The sequence below is a fragment of the Sphaerodactylus townsendi genome, linkage group LG13 (assembly GCF_021028975.2).
Source record: "Sphaerodactylus townsendi isolate TG3544 linkage group LG13, MPM_Stown_v2.3, whole genome shotgun sequence".
NCBI classification, from domain to species: domain Eukaryota; kingdom Metazoa; phylum Chordata; class Lepidosauria; order Squamata; family Sphaerodactylidae; genus Sphaerodactylus; species Sphaerodactylus townsendi.
Window position 1 is genome coordinate 2,143,435 of NC_059437.1, and position 15,626 is coordinate 2,159,060.

Sequence of the window (15,626 nt, forward strand, 5' to 3'; positions counted from 1 at the left end):
ACTTGGTTTCACTTCACCCTCTTTGCAGAGACGCACTCCTTTGGGTCATTGTAGGACTTTTCGATTCGTGTCTTTATTGCATTTGTCCGTAATGCTTGCTCCTGGGCAGCAAAAATCAGGCCTTCAGTTTCCTTCTTTAGAGTTCCCCTTGTTTTCTTGCTGTCAACCTTCCCTTCAATGTTCTTAAAGTACTGCCCATAGAGTGGCTTGTTTAGCCACTGCTCCTTTCGTGTTTTAAACTGTTGGACTCTATACTCTTTTGATTCTTTGGCTTTCAGCATCTCAGCCTTGTGGACTTCTTTCAATGCTGGCTCTTGACTTTCTTGGATGTATTCTGTCAGGCCTCTTTTCTTCTCTCCTCTACTGATTGCTTGATGTGGAGCAGCTCCTCTTTCCTCCTTCTGACCTTGCTAGGTAGAGTCTGTCTACATCACTTCTTGGATGCAGTGCCTCGATTGATGGTCATAATTTTCTCCTTGTTTTTTCTGTCCAGGATGTCCAATTCGCTTGTGTCCAGTTAATTATGCCAGCAGTGTAGCTGCACTACAGGCACCGCTACAAGTATTAATTGCCTTTATTGTATTTCCTCCATTTAACTTTGATTTCAAAATTTTTCTTACCCTTCTAAGATATTCCTTCCTAATTGCGCCTTTGACTTCTGCATGCTTGATGTTCTCTGGGTTTGCAGTATCCCCAAGTATTTTGTAGCTTTCTATTCACTGGTAGGTTTCCTTTATTTCTATGGCATTTGGTATATTCACACCCTCGTGCATGTTGCAAGTTTACCTTTTTACTGAGTTCCAAAGTTGCACACACTTGTCAAGTCCAAAAATCCATTGCACTGTCAGTGCTAAAGACTCTCACTGTGTTCAGTAGTGACTCAATCTCTGCTTTTTGATTTTCCATAGAGCTTCTTTTGGGTCATCCATGTATAGAAGGTGTGAAATTTTGGTGAGTTTCTCTTGCTGTCTGATATCCTTGACCTGTTTTCTTCAGAATTATAGAAAGCTGGAATCATAGCAATGATGAAGAGTAGTGGGGACAGGGAGTCTCCTTGGAATATTCCCTTCGGATGTTGACTTTCCCTATTCCTGCTCCATTGATTATTAATTCTGTTTTCCAAGTGTGCATTGCATTCTGACCAATTTCTTGATGTTTTCACTGACTCCAATTATCTCCAGGCAATGAAGTATCCAACTGTGTGGCAGTGAGTTGAATGCTTTCCTGTAATCAATCCAAGCTACATGCAAGTTGGTTTTCCTTCTTTTGCAATTCTCAAGGATCATTTTATCTATGAGCAGTTGATCTTTGTTCCCCTACTGTTTCGCTTTGTTTCCTTTTGTTCTGGGGGCAGTGTAAGTTCCTTTCCTTCCAGGTGGTCTTGTATTGCATCAGCTAATATGCCAGCAAGCAGCTTAAAGGTTGTTGGTAGGCAAGTGATTGGTCTGTAATTGCTAGGGATTGCTCCCTTTTCTTGGTCTTTCATTATCAGAAACGTTTTCCTCTGTTGTCATCCATTCTTCAATTTGGCCTGTTTGCAGCACCTGATTCAACTGTTGGGCAATTCTTTCATGCAAGTTGGTCAGTTTCTCCAGCCAGAATCCATGTAGTTCATCATTGCCTGGGGCAGTCCAGTTCTTCACCTTTTTTTTGCTCGTTTTCTCCCAACCATTTTAGTTGTTATTACAAGGTTGTCCATGTTGTTGCTGCTAAGTTCAGCTCTCCACATCTTTGGGCCCAATTTGCATTTTGGTTGTAGTTCTTGGGCTGTCCCAAATGTTTCTCCCAGAACTCACCATTGTTTGTTCTCTCTGTCTGGCTCCTCCTGTGTTCTCGCTTTCACATCTCCACTTACATTCTGGTAGAATCGTTTCTTGGTTGGAGTAGAAAGTTGGATCTCCTGCTTGAATTGAGCAACCCTTGCTTCAATCTTGCAATCTTCTTTGAAACTGCCACCAGCTGTTGTTTGACCACCCTCTATTGCCTCATTGAGTTTCCTTGTCCAGGTGGTATCTCTTAACTAGGTCTGCGTCTTGATTTTCTCTATTTTTCAGCTTCTTCTCCTTCATGCTTTTCAGTTTGCTGGCATCCCATCAGAAGTTTGGTTGATTTTTTTCTTCCCAGTCTGATTTTCCACTTTTGAGTACCTATTTCTCTCGGGTCTTCTTTCTGGGTGATGGATCTCTTTACCCCTAGCTCTTTAGTAATCACTACTGCAGTGCTGTACATAAGCTGGTTTGTTTCCATGCAGTGACATTGTTTTGATTCCAGCAAATGACCTTGTTTTGCATCCTTCAGTGAATTGAGCAGTGATCCTTCCTTGGGAACAATCTTCAATGGTGGCAATCTTGTAACGCTCTATTTTCACTTGTTCATGTGTTCTAGGATCTTCTGCATCAGTTCTTCCCTGCTGCTTTTTGTCAAATTGGGAACTTTGGGTTGTTTTGGGTTGGTTCCTTTGGAGGTGTGGGATTATTGTTGTTTCTTCCCTCCCTCTTCATATTCTGTCTCTCTTGCAGTCCCTTGAATTGTTGCCACATTTTGTTGGAAATTCTCTTTTGAGTGTTTCTCTGGTGCATATTTTCAATACCATTGTCTCTGTGCTTTCCTTGCTGGATTTCTGCTAGCTTCTAGTGCACTAAAAACCTTGTTCCTTTCAATATATCTTCTTTGATCAGCAAGTCTTTGCTCAGTAATTTCTGTGTCTGGGGTGAAGTTCTTTCCAGACTTTGGGTACATTCGCTTGAGGTATCCTCTTTTTTGACGGGGTTGATTTGTAGTAGCAAGCCATAATTTCTCTATTCTCTGCAATACGAATATTTTCTCGGACAGCTTGTTCGTGTACTTCTCCAGTAGTCCTGCAGTCTTCAGTCCGCCCTGGTTGCTCAGCTGAAGATCCTGAGTCCCTGGTAGCTCCATTTTTTTTCTCCGCCAAGTGCTCCAGGTACTCCAGCACTAGAGCCAGCGGTCCTTTGTTGACCTCGGCGACGACCGAAATGGTATATAAGTTTCTTTTCTCTTTGTCTCTCACCATGGTTTTGGGTTTTGGGCACATTTAGTCTGGCTCCTCATCAGAGAGGCCTCTCTCTGGTTTGGGTGGCCCTCCAGTACAGCCCTCTGACTCATTGGAGCACACAAGTCTCCAACTCACCACAACAAGGTAGTGCCCTTTGGGGGGATTATTATTATTATTATTATTATTATTATTATTATTATTATTATTATTATTATTATTATTATTATTATTATTATTAAATAGCCTTGCGAAAGACATACGTTTTTCCAGTTGCTCCTCATTATTATTATTATTATTATTATTATTGTTGTTGTTGTTGTTGTTAAATAGACTTGGGAAATACATAAGTTTTTCCAGTTGCTGCTGCTGCTGCTGCTGCTGCTGCTGCTGCTGCTGCTGCTGATGATGATGATGATGATTATTATTATTATTATTATTATTATTATTATTATACTTCCTGTGTAGGATTGACATATCCCAGCCAACTTCCAGGTGAGACTCGGGGATCCCCTAAATTACAGCTCATCTTCAGACCACAGAGATCAGCTCCCCTGGGAAAATGGCAACTTTGGAGAGTGGACTCTGAGGCACTGCACCCCACAGAGGACCTTGTCCTCCCCAAACTCCATTCCTAAACCTCTGGGACAGTGATGGCGAACCTTTTCGAGGCCGAGTGCCCAAATTGCAACCCCAAACCTACTTATTTATGGCAAAGTGCCAACATGGCAATTTAACCTGAATACTGAGGTTTAGTTTAGAAAAAAGTTTGGCTCCGAGGCATGCATTACTTGGGAGTAAGCTTGGTGGTAGTAGGTGACTTTGCTTTGAAGCAACCATGCAATTCTTTGAGCGGGTGAATCATGACCCTAGGAAGGTTTACTCAGAAGCAAGCCCCATTGCCAACAACCAAGCTTACTCTCAAGTAAAGGATCATGCTTTAGTTCTTCGCATGAAAATCAGTGGGGTTTAACAGCGCTTAACAGGGTTACCTACCCTGCTTCCCCAAAACTAGGTCTTAGGTTTAACGCTAATAATCGAGCCCAGCAGCCCAGGCCAGCCTAGATGTGTGTGGGGAGCACTGTTTGCGCGTGCCCACAGAGAAGGCTCTGAGTGCCACCTCTGGCACCCGTGCCATAGGTTCGCCACCACTGCTCTGGGAGTTTCCTACCCTGGAGATGGCAATGCTACCCCCATCCCCTGCTGGTGACCGGGCCGGAGTGGGGACCTAGGTACCTTAAGCTAAGTTCTTATAAGATTCCTTTCCAGCTACAATTTCATTCGCAACACTTTATTTGCTGCTGTCTAGGTTGTGTTGCCTACTCCCCTTGAGGCAGACAAACAGAGCTCATGGAGCCATCTTGGTCTTTTTCTTAAAGCCTGATGCCCAGCAACTGTTGTTGCGTTTTGAGAAAGTTGCTTGATTCTTTACAAGGGAAAACTACACATTTGCAGTGTGGAAATGGAGCTTCTTAACTGTTTCAGCTCTCTCTGTTCTCCACTGGAAACAGATGTGGCAACTGATTTTACATATCCATCAGCAAGTCGTAGCTTGGTAGTTTGTGGTCAAACTGTTTATGTACTTTCTTTTAACGGGTTCCCCCTCCCCCCTCCCCAATTCCCAATTTCTGTTTTATTTAAAGGTGTCCAAATCATTTTCATCTGTCCTCAGTTTAGGCAGCCATTCGAAGAGGCAATTCTGTCATTCCTCTTTTTTTTCCCCACTGCATCGGCATGGACAAGGGAAAAGAAGAGAAGGCCCAATCCTGTTGGACACTGGGGCAGTGATTAATCTTCCCTGGGCCTTCGTTTCAAATGCTGACTTCACCTCTCACTAGATTTAGTTCTCCAAAAACATCTGGCCTACAGCTTTCCCCACGGCTGCCTGTTTTTCTCTGATTAGTCATGAAAAAGAAATCTAAATCCCATCATGACAGGAACACACCAGGTGTCTGATATTATACATTTCAGGCGTTGTTTTGCAAAATACTCAGATGCTTATTTTTGATTAAATTTATTTCCCTGCTTCCCAAGCAGAATTGGCTATTTTTTCCCCTCAGTCCCTCATTCATTCAGTCTTCGTTTTTTTCTTGTGCAAACTTCGGAATTACGCATGACTTCCTTACTGGGGTTGAATTGTTGCTCTGACCTGACCTAGAACCAGGGGGTTCTCTCTGACCTAGAACCAGGGGGCATCCATTGAAAATGCTGGGGGGAAGAATTAGGACTAATAAAAGGAAACACTTCTTCACGCAACGTGTGATTGGTGTTTGGAATATGCTGCCACAGGAGGTGGTGATGGCCACTAACCTGGATAGCTTTAAAAGGGGCTTGGACAGATTTATGGAGGAGAAGTCGATTTATGGCTACCAATCTTGATCCTCTTTGATCTGAGATTGCAAATGCCTTAACAGTCCAGGTGCTCGGGAGCAACAGCCGCAGAAGGCCATTGCTTTCACCTCCTGCATGTGAGCTCCCAAAGGCACCTGGTGGGCCACTGCGAGTAGCAGAGAGCTAGATGGACTAGATGGATTCTGGTCTGATCCAGCTGGCTTGTTCTTATGTTCTTATGTTCTTATGACCTGGATGGCCCAGGCGAGCCTGATCTCGGAAGCTAAGCAGGTCAGCCCTGATATGTAGGGTTGCCAACTTTCAGGCGGATCCTGGCGATTCCCCAGAATTAGAGCCGATCTGCAGCAACAGAGATCACTTTCACTGGAGAAAATGGTGGGGTTTGGCGGCGGGGGGGGGGGGAGTATACCAAGATAAGATCCCTCCCTTCTTCAAACTGTTAATGAAATCTCCGGGAATTTCCCAAATTTCAGCTGATGACCTAGTACAGTGGTGGCGAACCCTTGGCACTCCAGATGTTACGGGCATTGCTGTCTGTCGTTTATTAATTGCTGCATTTTTAACTTAAATTATTTATAGTTTATTATGTACCTGTTATTTTATGCTGTTCACCGCCCAGAGCCCTTCGGGGGTTGGGCGGTCTATAAGACTAATAAATAAATAAATAAATAAATAAATAAATAAATAAATAAATAAATAAATAAATAAATAAATAAATAAATGTTATGGACTACAATTCCCATCAGCCCCTGCCAGCATGGCCAATTCCTTGATGGCCACCCATCCAAGTACTAGGTCAGTGGTGGCGAACCCTTGGCACTCCAGATGTTATGGACTACAATTCCCATCAGCCCCTGCCAGCATGGCCAATTCCTTGACGGCCACCCATCCAAGTACTAGGTCAGTGGTGGCGAACCCTTGGCACTCCAGATGTTATGGACTACAATTCCCATCAGCCCCTGCCAGCATGGCCAATTCCTTGACGGCCCCCCATCCAAGTACTAGGTCAGTGGTGGCGAACCCTGGGCACTCCAGATGTTATGGACTACAATTCCCATCAGCCCCTGCCAGCATGGCCAATTCCTTGACGGCCACCCATCCAAGTACTAGGTCAGTGGTGGCGAACCCTTGGCACTCCAGATGTTATGGACTACAATTCCCATCAGCCCCTGCCAGCATGGCCAATTCCTTGACGGCCACCCATCCAAGTACTAGGTCAGTGGTGGCTGCAACTTGATGCACTTTCTGACAACATAATTGCTACATTTCCTGTGACTCAGGAAGCTGCAGGATATGGAGCTCTTCACCAGCTGCGGCCTGCTGAGACACCTCCCCCCCTCCTGTGTTACCATTTGCACTGCAAGGATCTTGGGTACATTCGCAAGGTTCAGCAAGCAGGGGTTAGCCATGGGTTCTTACACTCCAACTGCCGGCATTCTGGTACCTTTGCGGCAGTCGTAACGCTGTCAGTCTGCATAGGCAGGCTGCTTCCTGGTCCAGTCTGTGGCTGCAAGAACCTGGAAGTTCTATGGATTAGGCTAAGCAAGCATGACTGAGAAAACATCTTGGTTTGCTCGTTGTTTGCCTACAGCAGTGGTGGCGAACCGTTTTGAGACCGAGTGCCCAAATTGCAACCCAAACCCCACTTATTTATCAGAAAGTGCCAACTCGGTAATTTAACCTGAATGCTGAGGTTTTCGTTCAGAAAAAACTGGTTGGCTCCCTCTTCCTCTGCCCCACCCGCTTGAGCAGGGGCCAGCCTGCTCTAGCCCTCAGCAAGTCCTGCACGCACTGCTCTGTGCCCCTCTAGCATCTCTGCCTCCTCTGCCCCCACCCCCCAGGCAGCAGCCACCCGGAGCACAGGCACCAGGCCCGCCAGCCGAGTCCTCCCTGCTCACTGCAGTGTGCGCACGTTGTGCTCAGTGGCCCAGGCCAGCCTAGATGTGTGTGGGGCGGTGATTTTCCACCCCCCCCCACCCACATGATGAACGCTGTGTGTGCGTGCCCACAGAGAGGGCTCCGAGTGCCACCTCTGGCACCCGTGCCATAGGTTCGCCATCACTGGCCTACAGCGTGTAGAGTGCAGCATTGTCAAGAGATAGCATCTAGCTGAAGCCCAGAAGTGTATATTCTTGTACCATTTCCACATTGCAACAGACTTCCAGGCCCTGCGGAGCTCATTTCCTTTCCCGGCGATTAGCAGAAGTGGCACAAATTAAGCAAGTCAAGGGAATATATACAAGTGAGCTCAATTTGCAGCCCAAACCTGTACATATTAATTTAGGAGCAAGTCCCTGCAAGTTCAATGGGATTTAGTCCTAAATAAGCGCTCGTAAAATCCCAGCCTTCGACGGTATCCCAGCCCACAACTGGGGTCCTTTTGGAGCACAATTAGTTTTATGCACTGCGTACTAATAGCACATAAGGAAAGCCCTGCAGGATTAGATCAAAGGTTCCTCTAATTCGGCATTCTCTTTCTAGCAAGGCTCAGTCAGAGCCCCCCAGACACACAGCAAGTGGCACTCAGAATTATATTGCCTCTGAATATGGGGGCTGCCATGGGCAGCAGTAATCAATAAACCTATCCTCCTCTGGAGATGTTTTTAATTCTCATTTAAAACCATCAAAGACTTACAATAGTGAATGTCTCCAGAATGTGTCTATTAGGTGAAGAAGAAGAAGAAGAAGAAGAAGAAGAAGAAGAAGAAGAAGAAGAAGAAGAAGAAGAAGAAGAAGAAGAGGAGGAGGAGGAGGAGGAGGAGGAGGAGGAGGAGAGGAGGAGGAGGAGGAGGAGGAGGAGGAGTTTGGATTTATATCCCCCCTTTCTCTCCTGCAGGAGACTCAAAGGGGCTTACAATCTCCTTGCCCTTCCCCACTCACAACAAACACCCTGTGAGGTAGGTGGGGCTGAGAGAGCTCCAAGAAGCTGTGACTAGCCCAAGGTCCCCCAGCTGGCGTATGTGGGAGTGTACAGGCTAATCTGAATTCCCCAGATAAGCCTCCACAGCTCAGGCGGCAGAGCTGGGAATCACACCCGGTTCCTCCAGATTAGATACATGAGCTCTTAACCTCCTACGCCACTGCTGCTCCAATCTGGGGTAATGTATTGTCGAAGGGTTTCATGGCCGGAATCACAGCGTGAGGTGGGTTTTCTGGGCTGTGTGGCTGTGGTCTGGTAGGTTTTTCTCCTAACGTTTTCCCTGCATCTATGGCTGGCATCTTCAGAGGCGTGTCTTGGTGAGATGTGTTGACTATGCCAGCCATAGATGTGGGTGAAACGTTTGGAGCAAAATCTACCAGATCGCTGCCACACAGCCCAGAAAACCCACAAAAGCTGATCTGGGTTAACTCCACAGAAATTAACGGAGGCATACCAAGTGAAAACTAGTCATTTATTTCGGGATCAAGCAGGTAGAGGACGAATGGGACACTCTTGTATTCAAACCATAAACATACTTATCATAGGGAGCAGCAGTGGCGTAGGAGGTTAAGAGCTCGTGTATCTAATCTGGAGGAACCGGGTTTGATTCCCCGCTCTGCCGCCTGAGCTGTGGAGGCTGATCTGGGGAATTCAGATTAGCCTGTGCACTCCCACACACGCCAGCTGGGTGACCTGGGGCGAGTCACAGCTTCTCGGAGCTCTCTCAGCCCCACCCACCTCACAGGGTGTTTGTTGGGAGGGGAGGGGAAGGGCAAGGAGATTGTCAGCCCCTTTGAGTCTCCTGCAGGAGAGAAAGGGGGGATATAAATCCAAACTCCTTCTTCATCATCAGTCTACAGGGCATTTTTAAAGAGACGAATACAGGACTGTAGCAGAGATAAGCGTCTCTGATATCTCAGTTTGATGCAGTTTGATGCACACTAAATGGTCTGAAAAGGAAACTCTTTTCAGCAAAGCTTAACACATCTTCAATGATCTGCCACTTCAACTGGAAAGAAGCTCCACCACAAAGGTGAACATACCATGGGTCAGGGTTCAAGCAAAAAAGAGAACTAGTCCTAAACGAATGTGATGGACCTACAAATGGCAATTCAAAGGAGCAGTATAAAATAAAATGCAAATATCTATAGTGAACTTCAACTGTTCACAAAATCCATAGGCACCTCTGGTTATGAGACATCAATAGCTTGGATATGGTGCTATGGAGCATCTGGCAGCCACCCGTGTTAAGTAAGGTGTTCTATAATAGGGATTCCATGAGAACTTCTTGCAACCTACTGAAAAAGGCTCTGTTGGCTTTCAGTCACGATGGATGGTTGGCAGCAGAGGGCCTAGGCCCGAAGGTCATCTCCAGTCTGCACCTACCAATTGAGTGTGAGTCTTGGCACAGCATTTTCTTCCACACCACTGATTTATTCCCCTTCTGGGATTTGTCTCTTGGCTCTGCCATCCCGTTGTGGGGCCCAGACATTAATGGCAGCCGTGCACCTGCAGATGCCATTGACCTTCAACACTCACGAGCTCTCCAAATTCTGGCTTTTTTTCTCTGCCAAAAAAGAACACACCTTGCGATTCAGAGGTTTAGTGGCAGCAGATGCCGACTCTTGATATTTTGAAGGATTCCTCCTCAAAAGGTTTTTTTTAGCAGTGCTGCCACAGAAGAGAAAGGAAGGAAGACTCCAGGTTAGGGGCAGTTCAGAAGCTTAGTAGAACTGCTTACATTGACTCCTTTGCTTTGTACAGACTTAGTTTAGGGTTGCCAAATGGTCTACTGCCACAGCACCCATCTGAGCCCCGCCCCTGAGCCCCACCCTGCTGGATCTCGTAAGTGGGGCACAGAGGGGGTGGGAGGAGCCGGTCTGGTATGACACCGTGCCATTTAGGCCTGGTATGACACTGATCCACATCCAGCAGATTCTTCGTGAAGATTCCCCATGCCGGTTTCCTCTGCTTGCAGCTCATCTGCGTGCAATTTCTGTGTAAAAAGTGAATTAATAACGTTTTTTTAATTCAATAAGCCTTTATTGGCATACAGAACATACAATATAAATACAGTTAAAATTACTAGATAAAACTTCACACTGGATCATAAGTTCAGTTTGCAAACCTCAGCCAGAAACTTTGCCACTGCGAGACAACAGTCAAGGTCATTACAGTTTAAGAGCGTATTTACTTTATCAAGCTCTGTCAGGGTTTTCATAGAGTCAATGATTTGCAATAATAAAGCTTGTTTTGCTGATAATCCCACACATGTGTGGTTTTTCCTTTTTTTTGTTTTGAGGAGGATGTCTGTTAAGCTACACCAACCTGATTAGAGAGGCTGCAATATGGGCTTACTTGTGTCGCTGTAGTTTCGCAGACATCCCCCTCAAAACAAAAAAAAGGAAAAATCACACATGCGCGGGATTGCTAGGCAAAACAAATTTTATTCATCGACTTTTCACAGCGAAATCGCATGTGGATGAGCTGAAAGCAGAGGAAACCTCCATGGAAAAGCTTCACCAAATGATGGAGACGTGGAGAATTTCTGCGGCAGCACACAAATTGGCGGGGGCAGCAGTGAAAGTGACAAGAGCTCAAGCAGGAAAAAAATATCTGTTTTGGCTGGCAATGCTTGCGTTCTCCCATTTGCAAAGTCACAATCCAGTGCCAAACTATACAGATAGGCAATAAGTAGCTTTCTTAGGCTTGAAAATAGTTTCAGGTGGGTAGTTGGGCTAAGCCAGGGGTGGGCAATTATTTTTTCCATGGGGCCGCATAAGAAACAGAAAATATTGTGGAGGGCTGGGCCAAAAGGCAGGGGGGCGAGGTGCTTTTGAAAGCCCCGCAGAAGCCGGCAGCCAAGGCAACCGGCTTCTGCGGGGCTTTCAAAGGCGCCTCGCTCCCTAGCAAGGCAGGGGGGCCAGTCAGAGTCATCCGGCGGGCCGGATGTGGCTTGCGGGCCATATAATGCCCAGGTCTGGGCTAAGCTGTGGTCAGATGCGTAGCTGCTAGGGGGCGGAGTGGGTCATCTTGCCTCGGGCACATGCAGGGGCAGGGGAGTGGAGGGGTGTTCTGGGGCAGGCGGGGACGTGGCAGGGGTGCAGGGCACACACGTGGCCCGGGTGCAGTTCCCCCTCGCCACAGCTCTGGCTGTGGCAGAAGAGCACGATTCGGGCCCAGTAGCACCCTAGAAAACAGGCAAGATTTCCAGGTTGTAAGCTTCGACCTGATGAAGGGAGCTTTTGTCTCTCGAAAACTTACGCTCTGAGAATCTTGTTGGTCTTTGTGCTACCACACCCGAATAGGGCTCTACCTTGAAAAGTCAGATCTGCAGTCAGCAAAACTAACCCACACCTGGTTGCTGAACTGCAATTGCTATGCTTTCTCCTTCTCGCAGAGAATATGGCCATTCATTTCCACTGCTGTTCATACAGCCTCCTGAAGGAGCTTGCAATCTATACTTCTGATCTAAAAAGAAATAAAACACCCGCAGAAGCATCCGAGCCCAACAGCAATTATTTAAGTCTGAGCTCTTATGTGCTCCTTAGTAGGTAGCTCCGTGTATAAAGACGGCTGACATTTCCGTGCCTCCAACAATCCACAGGATCTCTGGAATCATCCCCTGTTATGTTTGCTTTGCATCCTGCTCCTCCTTAGGTTGTCTTTGTAGTAACTGACCCTCAAACCACTTGCAGACATAAGTCAATGTTTTCTTAACCCAAAAGTGCCCTACTGTAAAGCTGCTCATCTTGCAGCTGTGCTCTTACTCAACGCCTCTTGGGAGGTGGCGGGGATTACTATGCAGCTGGGGCCGTGGAGCTTCACCAACGTCTGTAGAGTGCTCTCTGGTGGATTGATGTGAGAATCCCGTTTAAGTTGTCTTGTCATCACAGATCTTCCCGGACATCCACAGCAGACAATGGCAGAGCTCTCTGCAACCAGAGCCCTTCGGGGGAAGGGCAGTATATAAGTCTGATTATAAACAAACAAACAAACAAACAAATAAATAAAATAAAATAAACAAGAGCCAATGGGCTGTAGAAATGTTTGAAATTTCACATAAATCCAGTTTGTGCCCCACACATATAACAAAGCCACAGTTTCTCAGTCCAAGACCGATCTTTACATCCTGGAGATCATAACATGGTTTAATTTTCAGGGTTGTTGTAAGGATAATGGCCAGTAGGCAATCAAACCATGAAGAAAAATAAAATACCCTTTTCTTAAGAGACAGCATCAGCAGATGCTTTTGATGCAGCCCAATGAGCCTTCTGAAATATTTCAGAGGATGACCAGGGTGGTCTGCAGTCAAAGAGCTATAGATTCAAGTCCAGGAGCACCTTCAAAACCAATAAGATTTTCAGGGTATAAGTTTTCAAAAAAACTTTTTCTGACAAAGGGAGTTTGACTTCTCTTGAAAGCTTATAACCCAAAAATCTTGTCAGTCTTTAAGCTGCTACTCAAATCTAGCTCAGAAATGTTGTTCCTGTAGCTTAATGGAACCTCAGGAACAGCCTAGTGAGGATTTACTCTTATTTAACGCATTTGTATTCCACCTTTCTCCCCAATGGAAACCCAAAGTGGCTTATATCGTTCTCCCCTCCTCCATGTTATCCTCACTACAACCCTTATTAGGTAGGTTAGGCGGAACTACCCATGGCACAAGTGGAGATTTGATGCTAATCTGGCATTCTTAACTAGGCTTGGCAATTCAGGATACCTGAACTGCAACATATTCAGGCATATTCGGGCCATATTCGGCCCAAATACAATATCCCCGAATAGGAGCTGATCCAAATGCAAAGTATTAGGGTAGACTTGTACATATTCGGGATTCGGCGCACACAGCTTTAACGGGGGGAAATCAGAGAATCCCCACCACCACCACTGGATTTGGCGCCATGCGACTTTAAAGAACAAAATTACAACCGGAGATCATCCCCCACCCCATCCACCGGATTTCGGTTGAGCAACACGCAGTTTAAAGGACAAAATTAAAAAACGGACAATCGTGCGTGCACCCCGATTTGGCAGCAATCGGCTTTGTTTAAACTACCCAACCAAAAAAAAAGAGAATCCCCCATGGGATTTGGCACAAGGGGCTTTGTTTAGACAACAAGAACACAAAAAAAGAGAACCCCCCCACCCCTGGATTCTCTTCCCTTCCCCCATGAAAATCTCCCCAATACTTACCTTGCATTGCTGTCTGTGTTGGGGGCTCTCTGGTCTCTATGATTCTAGAGCTCTGTGTTGGGGCTCTGTGTTGGGGGCTCTCTGGTGAGCTTCAGGGCCAGCCTGAAGCAGGAAAGGGGAGGGGAGGAAGGGAAAGGAGCTTTAAGCCACCTTGATTCTCATCCTGAGTTCTTACAGGAGAGAAAGGTTAGGGGAGGCACGAATCCACACTCTGCTTATTCTATTTAGCTGGCTTCAGTCCATATATTGCTTTTAAAATTTGTTGCCAGGACAGAGAACACAGGAGGGAAAAAGTTTAAACTGTCCAATGAGGCATGAGCGTAACTGCTCAACACTGCTCCTTGGCCAATCAGGGAAGGCTTTTATTCTCTGGGAGTTTGGTGCCTCCCTACCTGGCCCAAACATATAAATTGCAGGGGTGCTGGTTCCACGCAGCCCATTCTGTGCCAGAGACTTGAGAGAGGTAGACCCGTTGTTCAAGAAGAGCTTGAACTTGTCCTGCCTCTATCTGGTGACTGGTGGAACTAGAATCATAGAGTTGGAAGAGACTCCAAGGGCCATCAAGTCCAACCCCCCTGCAATGCAGGAAAACACCATCAAAGCACTTCTGACATATGTTCATCCAGCCTCTGTTTAAAACCCCCCAAAGAAAAAGACTCCACAACTCTCCAAGACGGTGAATTCCACTGTCGAACAGCCCTGACTGTCAGGAAGTTTTTCCTAATGTTTAGGTGGAATCTCTTTTCCTGCATCTTGAATCCATTACTCAGTCTCTGAGGCAGTAGAAAACAAGCTTGCTTCCTCTTCGACACGGCATCCCTTCAAATATTTAAACATGGCTATCATGTCCCCCCTTAACCTTCACTTCTCCAGACTAAACAACCCAGCTCCCTAAGCCTCTCTTCGTAAGGCATGCACTCCAGACCTTTTACCATTTTGGTTGCCCTCCTCTGGACCCGTTCCAGCGTGTCAATATCCTTCTTGAATTGCGGTGCCCAGAACTGTACACAATATTTTAGGTGAGGTCTAGCCAATGCAGAATGGAGAGGTACAATTACATCCCTCAGTCTTGACACTATACTCCTATTGATACAGCCAGTGGTGGGATCCAAAAATTTTAGTAACAGGTTCCCATGGTGGTGGGATTCAAACTGTGGTGTAGCGCCAATGGGGCTGGGCGGGGCACTACGGGGGTGTGGCCGGGCATTCCAGGGGTGGGGCACTCCTGGGCAGGCTGTGGCAAGGACACAGCCTCTACGCTGGTCCTTGGGCGGGAAACGAATGCACGTAGGTGCAGGCTGCCACGCACGCCCGTGCACCTCCTGCTAGACTGGTTCAAGTTCTGTGCGCTACTACTGAGAGGAGGGGCGTAACTAAGGCAAAAATCATGTGGCAAAATCGCTAATTAGTAACCCCCTCTCGGCACACACAAATAATTAGTAACCTACTCTCGGGAACCTGTGAGAACCTGCTGGATCCCACCTCTGGATGCAGCCCAAAATCACATTGGCTTTCTTGGCCACCGCATCACAATGCTGACTCATGTCCAGTTTGTGGTCTACTAAGATTTCCCTTTCACATGTAGTGTTGTCAAGCCAGGTGCCACCCATCCTATATATGTGCATTTCATTTTTTCTGCCTACGTGTGGTATCTTAGGATATGCGTGGCGTAGTGGTTAAGTGCTTGCACTGCCATTCACACAGTCAGGAGTTCGAGCCCCCTGTGCGTCAGATACCCTGGCAGCTGGCTCATGGCCAACTCAGCCATCCATCCATTTCTTGGTCGGTAAATGAGTACCTAGCTCAGTGATGGTGACCCTTTTCGAGACCAAGTGCCCAAATTGCAACCCCAAACCCACTTATTTATCGCAAAGTGCCAACACAGCAATTTAACCTGAATACTGAGGTTTTAGTTTAGAAAAAACAGTTGGCTCCGAGGTGTGCATTACTCGGGAGTAAGCTTGGTGGCAGTCGGTGGCTTTGCTTTGAAGCAACCATGCAACTCTTCCAACAGGTAAATCACGACCCTAGGAGGGTTTACTCAGAAGCAAGCCCCATTGCCAGCAACCAAGCTTACTCCCAGGTAAGGGATTACACTTTAGTTCTTTGCATGAAAATCAATGGGGTTTAACAGCACTTAACAGG